The sequence below is a fragment of the Ochotona curzoniae genome, unplaced genomic scaffold, assembly GCF_017591425.1.
Source record: "Ochotona curzoniae isolate NIBS_2020 unplaced genomic scaffold, NIBS_Ocur_1.0 contig_3190, whole genome shotgun sequence".
Lineage (NCBI taxonomy): Eukaryota > Metazoa > Chordata > Mammalia > Lagomorpha > Ochotonidae > Ochotona > Ochotona curzoniae.
Window position 1 is genome coordinate 5,620,508 of NW_024465751.1, and position 15,894 is coordinate 5,636,401.

Here is a 15,894-nt window from a genome sequence, read left to right on the forward strand (position 1 = left end):
TACACAGACGTCTTCGAGGCACCAAGGCAAAACATAAATGGCTGGTGCCCATTCCCGCCGGCTGAGGCAGAATGCAGATTCAGACTAAGCACTATTTCTAGGAACATCATGTTTATTCATGTCATTCACACGGTGAATTAGAGCTATTTTTATGTGAGGCATTCATTTCTTTTCCCCCAGAAAGGCAGGAGAAGGGTGCACAGCTTGCTGAGCTGGGTGAGGCAGGGAAGCTACAGATGGTTAAACACAGAAAGAAATATATTTCAAAGTATGAAATCCAAAGCACTTTTTTCCTTTTTTAAATTTAATTCCTCATGTTTATATGTTTTGCAGTAGATTTTGATTCATTTCTGCCCCAGAGTAGAGGCAGAGTCCAAGGGATGTAAGTGATGCTCCTTGCCGGAAGAGCCCTTCATCCCAGCCCTCTTCCCTTCTGTGGAGTATAGTGTGCCTTGCTGTTACAGCTTTGGAAGCAATCTGTAGAGAGAGGGAGTCAGGGAGGAAAAACAGAGAGGAGGAAGAGACTCCGAGCTGAGGGCCTCACCTGTTGTAGTCTTTCTCTTCATCAAGTGTGACGCTTATGAAGACCCACATGGCACAAACTATAGTAGGGCACCGAACAAATCCTCTAGACTGTTTCCCCACCTAAAAATCCTGAATATTATGTGCTTCCTCAAATTATACCTTTTGTTCTCTCTCTCTTTTCTGTACCCAAAATCCCTTAGTTTGGGGCACATTGGATAGGTTGTTTGAGCCCACAGGAACAGCGTGGACAGAAAAATTGAGAAGCAAGCAAGCTTTTACTTCCCCAGAAACTGTAGAGCAACTTGAAAAACAGGTGTCTACACTCGAGGCAGAGATGCTCAGACTCTCATCCTCTCTGCAGCAGTCTCCCGAATGTTCTGCGTTGCTCCCCAGACATGTCACTCAAAACCCACTAGCAGCAGCATCCCTCCAAGAGGTCTTTTTCTAGCATCCCAGTCTCTGCCATTTTGTTTCTCCAGCCACAAGTTCATATCATTGACTGCTCATTTCCTGCTGACACTTAGCCAGACACTGCCATTGTCACTCGTGCTCTTCTCCAAGAGAGAGGTAGAACCTGTCGGGAGCAGCAAATAGGTCTCTGTTCTTACGGCCATTGTCATGGTCCCTGGTGTATTAGAAGATTTCAAAGAAAATGTGACTGAGTGAACAAATGGGACTAAATAGGCACAGGTGATTCTTCCCATAACTCCCAAGCTCATCACGGGGTTTTAACTCTCCTCTGCTCAGCAGCTCATCATGCTAGCTCCATCATCAGAGATGCTCTGCCTTGAGTGAGAAGATAAAGATCTTGTGATTCTTGACCATTGACTCCAGTGTTAGACCAAGCTCCCTTGGGGACCTTTTGTTTTGGGGTAGCTCAGGTGTGCATTTCTGAGTGTTCCTTCTCAACTCATTCTTCCCACTGTTAACTGGGAAGCTTGGATTCTCTCTGCAAGAGCCTTTATCAACTCAACATTATTTACTAAGCCAAGTTCAGCTTCTTCATCTTGGCATTAAGGACCTGTATAGATTTGAGATCAAGGCAGCTTTCCAGCTACATCTTCCTTTCTATTTCCTCAAGATTTAAACTCCCTTTCTGCCTTAAGAATGCCAAAACTGCAACCCTTATCCTACAGCCATGCCTTTGACCACGTGGTTTCCACCCTTGGATGCCTGATGCCACAATGAAATGCCACCTCTCTGAAGACAAAGATTATGCCTCAATTTTCTTCACCTGTGTTACTGCATTTGATCTAGTAATTGCACGTAGGAAGAGTTTAAGAATGTCGTGCTTGCTATTATGCTTGCAGTCCTTTGTGCACCCAGCTGTCCTCATTTGAATCCTTCATGATTTAAGGTTGAGGACACCAGAAATTAGGTAAAGAAGCCATCACTAAGTGTCTTCATGTCTCAGGTACCTTAGTTTATCTAGCACTTATTACACACCTACAATGTGCTAGAAGTTCAGCCAAGAACTTTGCATTTGTCATTAAGTATTTTAACATTTACACCATCTCAGAGACATTAGCTTCATTAGACAGAGGGGAATCCGGGCTCAGTGACATAAAGCTGTTCCAAGTACCACAGTTATTTGGGTCTGATCATGAAACTTGTTCCTATTGTCTTTCCATTACATGTCATCATCCAAAAATAAAACAAGACACCGATCATGTGACTCCAGGTTGCCCTGCCGAAGAAAGCCATCCATCTGACCTGAATTGCAATCACCCTGTAAATGAACAGTTCTACACATTGGAATTCTGTTGTTCTTCATGGTTATTGTTCATCACTTCTCATATTTTAGAAAGGTAAGACAATGCACTTAGATAGATTACAAAATGTCCCCAGGTGAAGGCTGAAGAGCACACCCTACCCAAACACGTTGACATTTCTGCATGAAGCAAAAGAACAGCCACACTGAGCGAAAAAAAAAAAAATGAAGAGTGCAAATAACTTCATGTTAGGCCAGGGCAGGTGTTACAGACAAATGAGTTTGCCAGGTCATGCTTCACTCCAGTGAGTTGCAAATGTTTCTCAGAGCTTAGAGGATTTTCAAATGGCAGATAATGGATTATGAATGAGCATCTGTCCTATCTCTGCTCTTCCCACTTCCCCTCTTCATTTTTCCTTAGAATGTTCCCTATATAGCTTGCGACATCTTTACTTTCCTGGTTATGCTCCTGCATTCTCCAAAGCAGGTAAAGTCCCACCTGTGAGAAATCACTTTTTGCCATGTCCTTTGCCCGTCATTCACTGGAGTTAATCATCCCACCGCTCAGTTTCCCCTGTACATTGTACCCATCACTATGACACGTGTCAAGTTGTATCCCAGGTCCATGTTCTCACCAGAGCATCCTTGAGGGTAGCAGGTATCTCACATTCATCTCTATATTCACAAAACCCAGCACAGTGCTTGTTTCAAAACAACTCTGAAGAAGTGATTATCCAAACAATTGCAAAGACCTTCTACCCAGGTCTCCTTTCACACCGGGATTTTTCTTTGAAAGCTTCCCAAAACATTTTCTCTCACTTTGTATAATGAACAGTTATCATCTAAAAACTCAGTACAATCATTCAGAAAATGTCAGCTTCTTCCTCCATTTCCAGCTCAGCATTAGACAATAAAATAATCTTATTCTTGCAATTGTTGAGGGACTCTGGTTGCCTGACAGTGTCTGCATTTTGCCCAGTATAATGGAATTCTCCACCAGATCCTCTATCCAACCAGTAGACAAAGGATGGATGTGCAAGAATCTGAGTATCTCCTGCCGGGAATGGGCCAAGCTTTGGAAGAGACATACATTCACTACTGATACCCACTGTTACTGGCTAGAACCCGGTCACACGGTAAGAAAGATCCGAAAAAAGAGCAAATGGTTTAGTAAGCATCTGACTAGTTCTCGCCATACTTCCCATCAAGAAAACTTATTTTACAATAGGGAGAACAGTTTATTTTCAGTTCAAAGAACCAAATCACTGATAAAATATGTTTCCTATAATTCTAAAACACCAAATCCTTGTTTAGACCTACAGTGAATGTTAAGTTACATATTATGAGAGGTACAAATTCCAGGAACATTGGAAGTTCAGTCAGCAGATCCTGTGGCATACCTAATCTTCTTCCTGTCCAACTCTTTCTATAGTTGAGTTAATTCTTGGTCACACTTAAAGGCAGTGGAGTTAACAGATGCAAACAATGCCATCCAAAGAGAGTGTGCCAGATTAAAGGAGAGAATCATGTTAAATCCAAGAAAAGATATCCTAACTTATTGAAAATACAAAAGTAAAGTTCAAGTCATTCACTCACAACAAGCATATTTTTTAATTGTCAAATGAGGAACTCTACAAACCTGGGTGGGGTTTTCAACATGATTGGCCTAGCTGAAACAGAGGGGGAAGTGAAAGCAAAAGAAGGAATGGAACGTTGGTTTTGTGTGCAAAACCTGTACTATCACAAGTGTTCTTTGTTTGTTTGTTTGTTTGTTTCAAGTTCACCATCATCTGTGTTTAAAATAGAAGTTCTCTGGCATTTTAGTGGCTGGCCGTCAAATGTGCTTCTCAAATCTCCTGCTATGGAAAGGTGTTGATCGAATGACCAAGTTGCTGGGTCCCTATGGAATTCATACCAAGGCCATGCCTCCCATGGCTGGCTCCCAGCCAATCATTGAGCATCACACTTAGAGCTGTTTAGAGGCGATTTGGGCTCAAAGAGTCCCACTGGTTTAAGCAAATGTTAGAACTTAGCTGCACCACCATCTGAATCTCTACCTGGTTTCCTTCCTTCTTTCTCCCCTTTCACATTGCGAGACCTGCATCAGGGTTTGAAGGTTTTCCCTGCCTCCTCTTACTTCCTCTCTTTTTCTCTACAGGTGTTTCCTCCAATAAATCCCTTGTCTATCTAATCTTGTCTAGACTTTCACAGTAGTCTATTCAAGCGTCCAGGCGAGCACATCAGACATGTTTTTTGGACACATCCTCTGACATTCAGTTCGAATTTTGCCCAGAGACTTGGAAAGAGTTGGTCATAAAAGAACACTTGTTCTCATATGCTTTGCCCCCACGAATTTTCAGCTTCTGAGAAAAAAAGAAATCTCTCTTAGCACATCACAGGAACTGAAGCAATTGCTACAACAGTCATCTCATCTTTTACTCTGCTACAACCAGATGAATGATGTGGGTGGGTGTTCAACTGTTCACTGTGGAGATCTGAATCCCACAGCAGTGAGGTGGCTTACCCAAAGGTGGGACGAATCTCTGTAAGCTCTGGGTCTTGTAGGGTCTCCTAAGGCTACATCAGAGAATCACATGTGTCAAACTCAGCTGCAGGACAGAATTGGTACAGAAAACCTCAAGTGTTGATTTTACATGACATTGTCAATCAACTCAACCCGAAGAAACTCAGTGCTACAAAAGAAACATCAACTCTGCAAGTGTTTTTAAACCACCTTTAATCGATTGAGTAAAACCATTCCAAGCAGAATCCCAAAGTCCAGCACTATCCAAAGTCACAGAAGATTCCTTACAGCTACTGGCTAGCTATTTTAGGTGGACTGGCATGTGACATCTCATATGGAACAATGTATTTGTCAAAGAGAATTACAGCTGTCCTTATACAAACATACTTTTGACATAGAGAAATAGAATATAACATGTTCTCAACAGCAATTACAGATGATATTGCACGTTAAGTATGTGACAATCCCTGTGCTTGTATTGCTCCATTCTGCAGATTTGGAAATTAAAGCACAGAGATATTAAGCAACATATCACGCTAATAAGTGGTGATTGACTTCAACCCACATTCAACAACCCTGTGACATAACTCCTTCCTAGACATGAGCAAAAAAAATCTGCAGTTTGGCCTAACAATGGAAGAAACAGCACTGAATTGAGAATAACTACTAGTTTAAGAAAATATTTTCCAGTGCTTCATTCAGATGATTTAAATAAAGTTACACCAGGCAAAATAACTGTAATTTTTGAGCTCTGAGCGAGCTCCACAGAGGAAGTTTTAAATGATCTCAATACAAGCTTGGTAACAAGTGCTTCCAAGGTGCTTGGTGGATTTCAAACCATTTCTTTGAATAATTTTGTGTAGGTCCATGCTATTTTGTTGACATCCTAACTAGAGACGCTTGGAAAGGCATGCATAGAAAACTGCCCAGAGAGGGAATGGCTTATCTTGACTTCTCATCTTGCTGAAAAGGCCCTTGAACACATCTCTAGCCTCATCCACCCTGTGCACTGCTTTGCACACTGACCAGCCCACAATGAACACTAAATACAGCCAATGTGAGACCATTTTAATTCCTTAGCACACTGCCAAATTTGGGAAAAGTCATCCTCACATAAGCAGAATGGCTCTGTTCTTGCTTACACAAGATTCAGGAAAGAGCAATCCAGGAAAACGGAAAAAGAAAAAGAAAAGAAGAACATTTTATTCATTGTTTATTCATTCATTATTTTATTCATACCTAATGCTGTGGTTTGAACTTAGGTTTCAATTTGAAAGTCAGAGTTACAGGGGCCTGGAGCAGTGGCCTAGCGGCTAAAGTCCTCACCTTGAACGTGCAGGGATCCATGTGGGCATTGCTTCCAATCGCGGCAGTTCTGCTTCCCATCCAGCTCCTTGCTTATGGCCTGGGAAAGCAGTCGAGGGTGGCCCAGAGCCTTGGGACCCTGCACCTGTGTAGGAGACCTGGAGGAAGCTCCTGGCTCCTGACTTTGGATCAGCACTGCACTGGCCATAGTGGCCACTTGGGGAGTGAATCATCAGACAGAAGATCTTCTCTAGTTCTCCTTCTCTCTGTATATCTGACTATCCAATAAAAATAAATATATCTTTTTTTTAAAAAAACGAAAGTCAGAGTTACAGAGAGAAAGAAAGAGAGATCTTCCATCTACCACATTGCCTCAACAGCTGGCTCCTCTGAGCCAAGCCAAAGCCAGAAGCCAGGAGCTGCATCTGGATTCCCTATATATGTGGCAGGGACCTAACCGCTCGGGCCATCTTCCACTGCATTTCCAAGGCCACTAGCAGGAAGGTGGATCAGAAGTAAAATAGCCAGATAAAAACTGGCTCCCATATCCAGTGGCAGCACCATGGACCTGTGCAAATTCACGAAAGACACCCATTGTAAGTAAGACTGGAGGGGAGAACAGAGGGAGGGAACTTGGAGAGGAGGAGAGACCCCAGTGCCTATTAAACTGTGTCATAAAGCAATGCTAAACATTAATATAAAAAAAAAGAATCGGCTCCCACGCGGGATGCTGGTCTCGCAGGCAGTGGCTTTTCTTGCTATGACACAATGCCAATCCTAATCTCCATTCTGAGGCAATAAAAGATGGGAATATGGGGCAGTCATTGTGACCCAGTAAGTTAAGCCATCACTTGGGACAAGAACATCCTTCATCAGAGTACCGGTTTACTTCCAGTTCCATTATTTCCAAGTCTGGCCTCTTGCTAATGTGCATCCTAGGAGATAACATGTGATGGCTGAAATACCCGATTTCCTGTTATATCCTTGGAAGACATCGATGGAGTTTTGGGCTCCAGCTTCAGCCTGGCTCAGCTCTTGCTGTGCCAGACGTTTGAATAGCGAATAGCAGATATTAATTAATTCTCTCTTTCTCTCTCTCCCTTTCACACAACTAAAAACAAACATTTTAGCATCAAAACAACAAGAAATGAGACAAAGAAGAATCTTTAAGAGCCCTCATGAGTGTATTGGTTCATTTGATTAAAAGGTATATGGGTTGTATCAAGAGTGTGCATGTTACAAACAGCAGTGTAGTACTTCCCAGTGACACACCACTTTCACCGTGTGAAACCCCATGGCACCTTGGGATCCGGACGCCCCTTCAGCAACATGAGCCCTACCGCATGCAGCCCCGTGACTTTGCACCTCCCACTCTTCAGAAGCATGATCTAAACAAACGCTTATCTGAAATCCAATTGTAGAAACAGAAAATGCACTGAGAGACTACATATGTGAGATATGGGGAGAGAGACAGAGAGAGCTATTTCCATTCAGGCACTGTGTGAAGAACAATCAAATTAGGTAGAATGTTCCTTGCAGAGGAAGAATGCAGAAGAAGTTAACACAGACCCCGCCTACCCACTAGTTCTACCCCTTTCCTTGTTCCAGATCCAGTGCATGAATTCTGTCCGATTCTTCTCATCCAATCATGGTAACTTGCTTTGTTATGCAGTTTAGGTCTGAACACGTGACACTTCTGACCCATGACATGTGGAGATCACATGCAATGGGGCTTCTTGGCAAGATTTTCCTCCAAACTGAAAATAAAGTGCATGAGAAGAGGACCCTGTTGACATCTTCACCCTTCTCTTTGCCTGAGATGATCTTCCAAGAAGGCATGATTCTTGGCACTGAGGTAGTCATATTGCAAACACAAGAAGCATTAAAAACTCAAAGGGATGAAAGAACAAGCAAGTTCTGGACACGGATTCTCACCTGGTCCACTACGTGCTGTACAAGGAGAAAGGGGCTCTGTTTTTCTTTCTGATGTTGATTTTGTTTTATGGCTTTTCATTTAGGTGGATGTATAGTAACTGTGTAACAGACTATCATATCCAGATGCGGTAACTTATAGGCTGGGTCGGGGAACCTCAAACAAAATGACACTGCAACTCAAACTAGAAAACCTTAGCCAATGAAATGTTGTCTCAACTGAGGGGACAGGAAGTAACAAGAATCTAAGGCAGGAAGGAAATTGCCACTATGGAAAATGAAAAAAGACTTAGGGTACAGCGGTCACCCTGGGTCCATGTCCCTGTTCTGCCATTTACTAGCTGAGTGACCTGGGGAAGTTTCTGTACCTCTCCATACTTCTGTTTCTTCTGCTATAATTGTTTCCACCTCTTAGGGTTGTTGTAGGAATAAGCATCATGCATTTACAGCACTTAAAATAATGCCTAGCTCATCAGAGGCAGACAATAATGTTAGTCATTATTTTAATTATTATTGTTATTGCTACCACTATTACCATTTACTTAGGCATACTGATTTAAAATAGCTAGAGAAGGGCCCTGGAATATATAAGGGTACAAAATCCCTGTGTGAGTTTATACTACAGCCCAATTCTCTGTAAAAGGAGTATGCATGGCCACTTTTGCCACGCTTGCCTATAAGCAGCTGCATACCAGCCTGGCAGGCTTGTTCAAGTGAATTGGTTCAGCCACTGGCTGACTGCACAGCTGCAATTACCTCTTGGATACCTGCCTTCTGCCAGAAGAACAGCACATGGAGACGGGAGCTGTCCCTTCAGAAGCAGCCAAAGAGAAGACGTGTGGAACTCAGTGTGAACCCATGTACTACAGTGGGGCTACAGCTGACCTGCATGCAACATGTAGCTCGATGGAAAACAAATGTTAGCTATTACAATTCACTGAGATCTAGGACTTCTTTCTTACGCAGAAAGACTGACGCACAGACTTCCTAATGATGCTTTGGATACACACATTTACGAAAATATGAAATGTGAGCTCTTATGGGAGCTTTTCAGGGTGAGGGTGATCAGAGTGGAGACTGGGGGAGAGGTGTGGGAGACGACAACATCACAAAATGAGCTGTATTGGCTGGTGTTCAGAAGTAGGCAGAGCTAATAAGAACACACCTATCTGCCCCATACTTTGCAAAAGGGGAAGCCCCCTTGGCTCTGATACCCTGCCAGCTGCACGAACCACCTGGGCAATTTCTGTTCCCTTCTAGGCATCTCTAGATGGGCATTTTCATTTTCTGTTGATAGCAAAGATGTGGAGATAGGGAAATGTTGGCAAAGTCATAACTCCTAGAATGTTCTCTCCAAGCCTCACAAAGTCCCTCATTCCACTGTTTCCTTTAAAGTCATTCCCCATTTACCACTCTTTCAAAATGCTCTTAGGTGCTCTTGGTCCACTGCATTTTTCTGAGACTATGATTAATGCTAACAGAAATGCTAATACGCAATTTACATTTCCTCATTACGCCCTCACCCATGCCTTTTGCTTCTACTGGAGGGGCCATATGACATAGTGCTTAGCAATGAAAAACTCTTGACATTGTAAGTGTAAACAATGGCAGGAAGTCCAGCATCCTAATGTCAAGATATACTTAGCAGGTTCCTTGGAAGTCCATCTTTTATTCAGAAGTAGAGATACATACTACAGTACACCTTCACTGCATGGTATACTTGCCTCCATTACAGAGTTCCTATAGATAAACGTATGTATAAACGTGTTTACCTGTATATCTACTAATCTCATATTTTGCATGGAATTGGCCTTATATCAGAGAGAGCATATGATATTTGTCCAAGAATGATGGACTTGTGACTATTGGTGAAGAACTATACTATTGCTATAGCATAGTGGAATATGGAGAAGGAGAAGGGGTGATGAGGCTGGGAGGGAAATCCTTGAGCCTAAGAAACTATATCATGAAAAATAAAAACTTAAAAAAAGAAAAGTCCAACACTTGAATGTTTGTGTTTGAATACCACCTGCCAGGTGTGTGATTCACAGATCAATTATTTAACCTCTTTTTGCCTCAAATTTGTTCTAGTGCAGGGGTAGTAGAATTATTTGAGCAGACACATAAAGCATTAAGAAGAGTGCCTTGACTATAATTAAGCACTCAAAAACTGTTCACTTCCAGATTATTTCATGGGTGAACCCCTGACTCTTGTTCAAGCATCACACAGGCATTGGAGAATAACAAAGAAGTTTCCTCTTGGGTTGGCTGGTGGAGGCTTCTGCCTCTTCTCAAACAGTTCAGTGCTAGGGACTTGTTCATCTTCCTGATATCGAGATTGTACAGCACTCTGAGAAGAAAACTTTCTGGGAGACCGCTTCCACCTTCAAAAGCTTGTCACACATCCTTTCAAAACAGCATGCTCCAGGTAGGAATCCTTAATAAATAACCTGTGTTCTATGTCATTAAATCACCAAGGATGTCTTAGTATTATTGTCAATCCTCTGACAGTTTCCTGGCTAACTCATCCCTTAATTTGACCTTGAGTAATTGCTGATTTTTAAGACCAACATAAAGGACTATAATCACAAAGAGATGGCCAGAAAATGGAGCAGAGGCCGGCAGAAACAATTCAGGATGTGCCGGAACATAGCATTGGTTTTAGTAAAATTGGGTGCCCATTTCCCTCTGATATCCTTCTCTAATTGCCTTGCTAAAACTTTTCCATATCAAAATATTCAATTTTCAAAATGAAGTAGCTATTTAAGACATCAACAGATAGAGGAGAAAAGCTCAGAAATTGAAGCCGGAAATGAAATTTAAATCTTGATTCAAAGCTCCATTACTGTTTTGATCATTTCTAAGTGGGACTGGTTATAGTCACTCTGCAAATACGGTAACTCTTGAACAAAATAACATGTATAATGTGCATAATAGTGCTTGACATATTTCAATAGATCAATAAGAACCAGTGCTCTTTAAGTAGAGAGAAAACATGAAATAATCCAGCAAATTATCTTGCCACAAATCTGCTAAGAACCCAACCAAGAAGAACCACATAGCTAAATCCCTTGCAAACAGCTCTCTCTGCCTCTCTATGCCTGACAACTGAGTTCAAGGTCAAATGAGTTTCTGATGGATTTAGACACTAGCATTAGTGTGGCTAACACAGTAGCAAGCGTAAGCTGTATTCATGACCACTTGGGGAAAGAAAGATTGCACAGTCTTTTCTTTATGCTCACATTCTTGTAGGCAGAAGTTCTAGGGGGACAAAGAGGGAGTGAAATGGGAGTAGTGAGAGGTGAATGGATAAACAATGGCAGATCTATGTGGCAGCAAGATGGTCAGCACTCACACACACTAAGGATTTTTTCTATAACTGTGGCTGTCTTGCCATACAAGCTAGCTTACTATAAGGTGACAACACCATGACAATACATGTTTATTGAGCACTCACCATGAATCAGGCAATCGGCGCTTTATGCACATCTCTTTCAAAACTTCCCACAAATTTTGGGATATTAGAACTATAATGGTTCTCATTTTGTAAGGAGCCCATTTTAGGTTCAACAACTTTAGGTGGTTGGCTAGGGTCAATGGCAAAGCTGAGAATCAAACATCAAACTCAAGGTCACCTGCACCACTTTACATGGTTTATGTAGCTCTTGCGCTTCATCTCAATGATTGATGATAGCGATGGGTTCTAAGATGATACCTGAAGATAGGCCTGTCTCTTTACTGCCTCTCTAATGGTTCCTCCATCCATCTTCCCACTTACCTGGGACTATCAGCCTACTGTCCATTTTATTCCCCCCTTAATTTTTTTTTCGGACAAAGATTCAGAGAGACACAGATAACAAAGGGTGTGTGTATGTGTGTGTGCGTGTGTGTAGGAGAGAGAGGGAGAAACTTCAAAATGTCCATAGTGGCTGGGGTAGGACCAGGTAGAAACTCAGTTCACGTGGGTAGTAAGAATCCAACTGTTTGAGCCATCAGTGGTGCCAGCTGTGGTATGTATTAGTCAGAAACTGGAGTCGGGAACCAGAGCCAAGACTCAAATCTGTATCCTCCAACTTAGGACATAAATGTCTTAGCCATTAGAATAAATGTCCACTCCCTTACCCCTGATTCTTGCCAGAAGAAATTGTAACAGCTACTGAAAATTTCTCATAGTCCGTACCTCCGAAGCTTTGGCCTCACTCTCTTTCTGGGGGGAGCGCAGGTTGTCTACCAGGAATGGGGGGAGGGCTTGGACTCCATCATTCATCACTAATTACATAACTTAAGCCAATTCATCTGACTTCAGTGAACCCTAGTACATACATGGCACCTCTCCAACAAACATCATATTCTTGGAAGGTGACTGTAACATTTCCTCTTCCTCCATTCTTCTCCCATCCTAGTATCTTTCTACTTCTACTTTGTTCCGACAGACATAGTTCCTAGGCCTAAAGTACGAACACTTCCTGGTGAAACATCTTCCAAGGAATCCAAGCTCACCTGGTTCCCTAGTGCTCTGTGTAAGTCCTGTCTTCCCCTAAACACAGCATAACAATGTAATCTAAACATTCTAAACTTGACCTGCATGAGGATCCACTATAAAGATGCTAAAACAGATTGATGGGCTCCAAAGTTTCTAATCTAGTAGATCTGAGAGGAATCAGTGCATCTATTAGCAGCTGGCAATTGATACCCATACTGTTATCACAGGTCCATTTTGACAACCCCTGCCAGGAACCCCTGCCCTGAATCCTGTCAGACTACCTGCATGGCCCACGTTAAATGATTAAGCTACCTCAAGTAGAGGTAGGGTTCTTTGGCTTTCTGGCTCTGCAAACTTAGACAAGACAATCTGTATGATCCTCAGTATCTTCACTAGTAAGTGGGGAAGACAATGATGCCTATCTCCTAAGCCAAACGGAGGAACCACTGCACACAGCACCTTCAGCTCTTCACCCGGCACTTTGTAGATTCTACACATTTGAGTTTTTAAAATCCTAGGAGTTACAAAGTCCCTAGCAAAATCTATCCTGAATTTCTTTATAAATCTGCATTTTCTAATCTAAACACACACACACACACACACACACACACACACACACACACACACACAAACACACATCAACTTTCACTATAGAATGTGTCTGTATCCCACAATATTCCCAGAGAATAAGGTCAACTTTACAGAAAACTGATAATACGTAGTTATGGTGAGCTGAGGTTTCCAATCTCTGGCCTGGTAACTGAACACAGTTGACGCTACTTAGATTATTGCTGATAGTCTAGAGCAAAAGGAATGGTTTCAAAAGCTCAAAATTTGAATTGAGGCTCTGTGCTCAAGAGCAAATGGAACAGCTTCAAGAGCTCAAACTCTGAATTGAGGCTCTGCCAGTTCTCAGGTTGGTAACCTTAAGCTAGTTCAGTATAGTCTCCAAGCTCAGTTTACCGCTTTTGTTCAATGGGGACATTCACCTCAAGCTAAAAAAAAGCTGTCAGCCTATTTGAGGGGCTAATGTCCTCAAAGTTGTAAGAAACCCAGCTGCTTCCTAAATACAGGTGTCTTCTGTTGACTCGAGCAATACAGTTGTCACGAAGCCCAGCCGGTGTTTCCTGTTCTTTAATAGTGCCACCGTTGAGATTCTATTGTATAGTAAGCCCTTATTTCTTGAAAAGACCAGGTCACTCCACTTAACCAGCCCTCCCCATCTTCATCCTACCTTTGCAAAACAGGGCCTTCTATTGGCGGCTGTACCCAACGACGGCCAGTTCAAAGGAGCGATGTCTGTCAAAAGCTAGAGAGAACCACTGTGAGCTAGAGCCAGGGAACTCCCGAGTGACGAAGACCATGAAACGTGTCCCTTTTCCTTACTCTCCGCCTTTCTCCAAGAAGTCCTTTTCATCTACCACCACTCATGCCTTAAAATGCCTTAGAAATTTTAACTTGAAACTATCATGGATTGTTTTTATTGTTTTGTTCCATTTTTCTTTCGCTTAATAATCTTGGTAGATAGTTTTGTAGAAGCACAAATCTCCAGTTCTGTTGAGTTCTTGTCTGGAACCCTGGAGGAAATTTAATCTCAAGGTCCTGGGATAGGTGAAAAATACTTTGAATGTAAGTTTCCTTCAAATGCATTCATACAAAAATAAAACATACCTACTAATCTTTTATTGATTCATTCCAAAATCTCACTTAAGTGCAAGCATGGTTCTTGGGTGTTGAAGGTACAACAAACAACAAAGCATCTTTCTTCATATATTAATTCCTGATCATAGACATTCCCAGCACCACACATAGTTCAATGAAGACAGTTGAGCATCACTAGTGCTGTGTCTCCCAGCAGTCTAAGACATACTGGTCAACAAGTAAACACAGGGAGAACAAAACTATGAGAAGAGCCACCTACTTTTTACTATGTCAAACAGCTAAAATTCTTCACAGTTCAGGAAACAAATGATGGAAGAGGTTTGATCTAGTTCTTTTGCATTGGTTAAACCACACAAGCTATTCAAAAGTTACTCATTCACTCATTCAGTCAACAATTCTTCCTTGATACATTCTATGCCGTCAATTCTAGAGTTCCAGAGGAGTCAGTGAGATGAGCTCTCTGCCCTGGAAACTTTCTCAGTCTAAAAAGGATGGTAAAAGACCCTTCAGAACGAACTTAAGGAAAGCAAGAGTAATGAGATACAGGGAAACCAGTAGTACATAACACCTGAGTGTATCTGATAATATGACTCACAAAGATTGGCACAGTCTAAATATCTTACAAATATTCGTGTACATGGCTTAACAACTCTTCCAGATTGGATAATTTAACGGGTCCCGCTTGACAGATGGGAAACTGAAGCACAGACATATTAAGTCACATGACTAGGGGGTGTAGTATTTGAAGCTCAAAACAGGGTAGATTTAAATGAATGAGATATTGTTTTTACAAGTAAATTGGCTGATGAGCATTTGAAGTGTGATAGCAGCTAACTTAACTATCAGCCCTGATTATTTTGACCCCAAATGTTCCTAAAAATGTTACTTCAAGTATGAAAGAACTCCATGAGAGATTCTCCAGAATTGAATTCTCCCTTGGTTTGAGGCCAGAAGCAGCAACACATAGAACAAAGATTGCAGGATGAAGGGACAGGACACCAGGTTCCTGCCTCCATTCTTTTAGACTTCTAGTAAGTTGCTGAACTTCTGGTTTTCCTTTAAACTCACTGGGTACTTCACTCCAGGCCATATTTTAAGGGGTTAAATATGAGTCTATTTTTGAGCTGCTATATAGAAGCTATGCTTTTAGCTGCCATTGTCAATATCATCATCTTCTTCATCAACATTGTCATTGCCATTCCTAGGAGCGGTCTTTCCCGTGAACACACTGTGAGGTATTTGTTGAGTGTGAATTTGTCTGGGTCATGAGAGTGCTGAGCCCAAGGTTACCTAGTAGTCAGTCAGAGCCAACGCTCTTATGAAAAAGACAGCTCAGCAGAGTTTTAGTGTGACAGAGAAATCTTCATCACATCAGCAGAGCTGCTTTCTGCTGACCTAGTATAAAACAAGTAGTCTGAATAGGCACTTTGCAAAGACCCCCAGAACTTGGCCAGCTTTGCGTCTCCATGCAGTCCCACTGATCCCGCAGCATGAACCTCATGCGGTTCACGAGTCTATGCGGGGCACTATGTTACACTGACAGCCAAGGTGATAAACAAACTGCTTATCAGCATCATTGTAATTTTACAGCCTTTTCCCTGCACTGCTACATTGTCAGGCTCCCTATCTCTCCAGCCAATTGGTGTGCTAGAAACAGACAAGAGTCTAGTCTGTCCTGCTTCATCCCTGGTCTGTTCAGTCCTTCCTCTGTGCCTGCCTCCATGCACAGCACCGACTGGCACTCTGAATAGC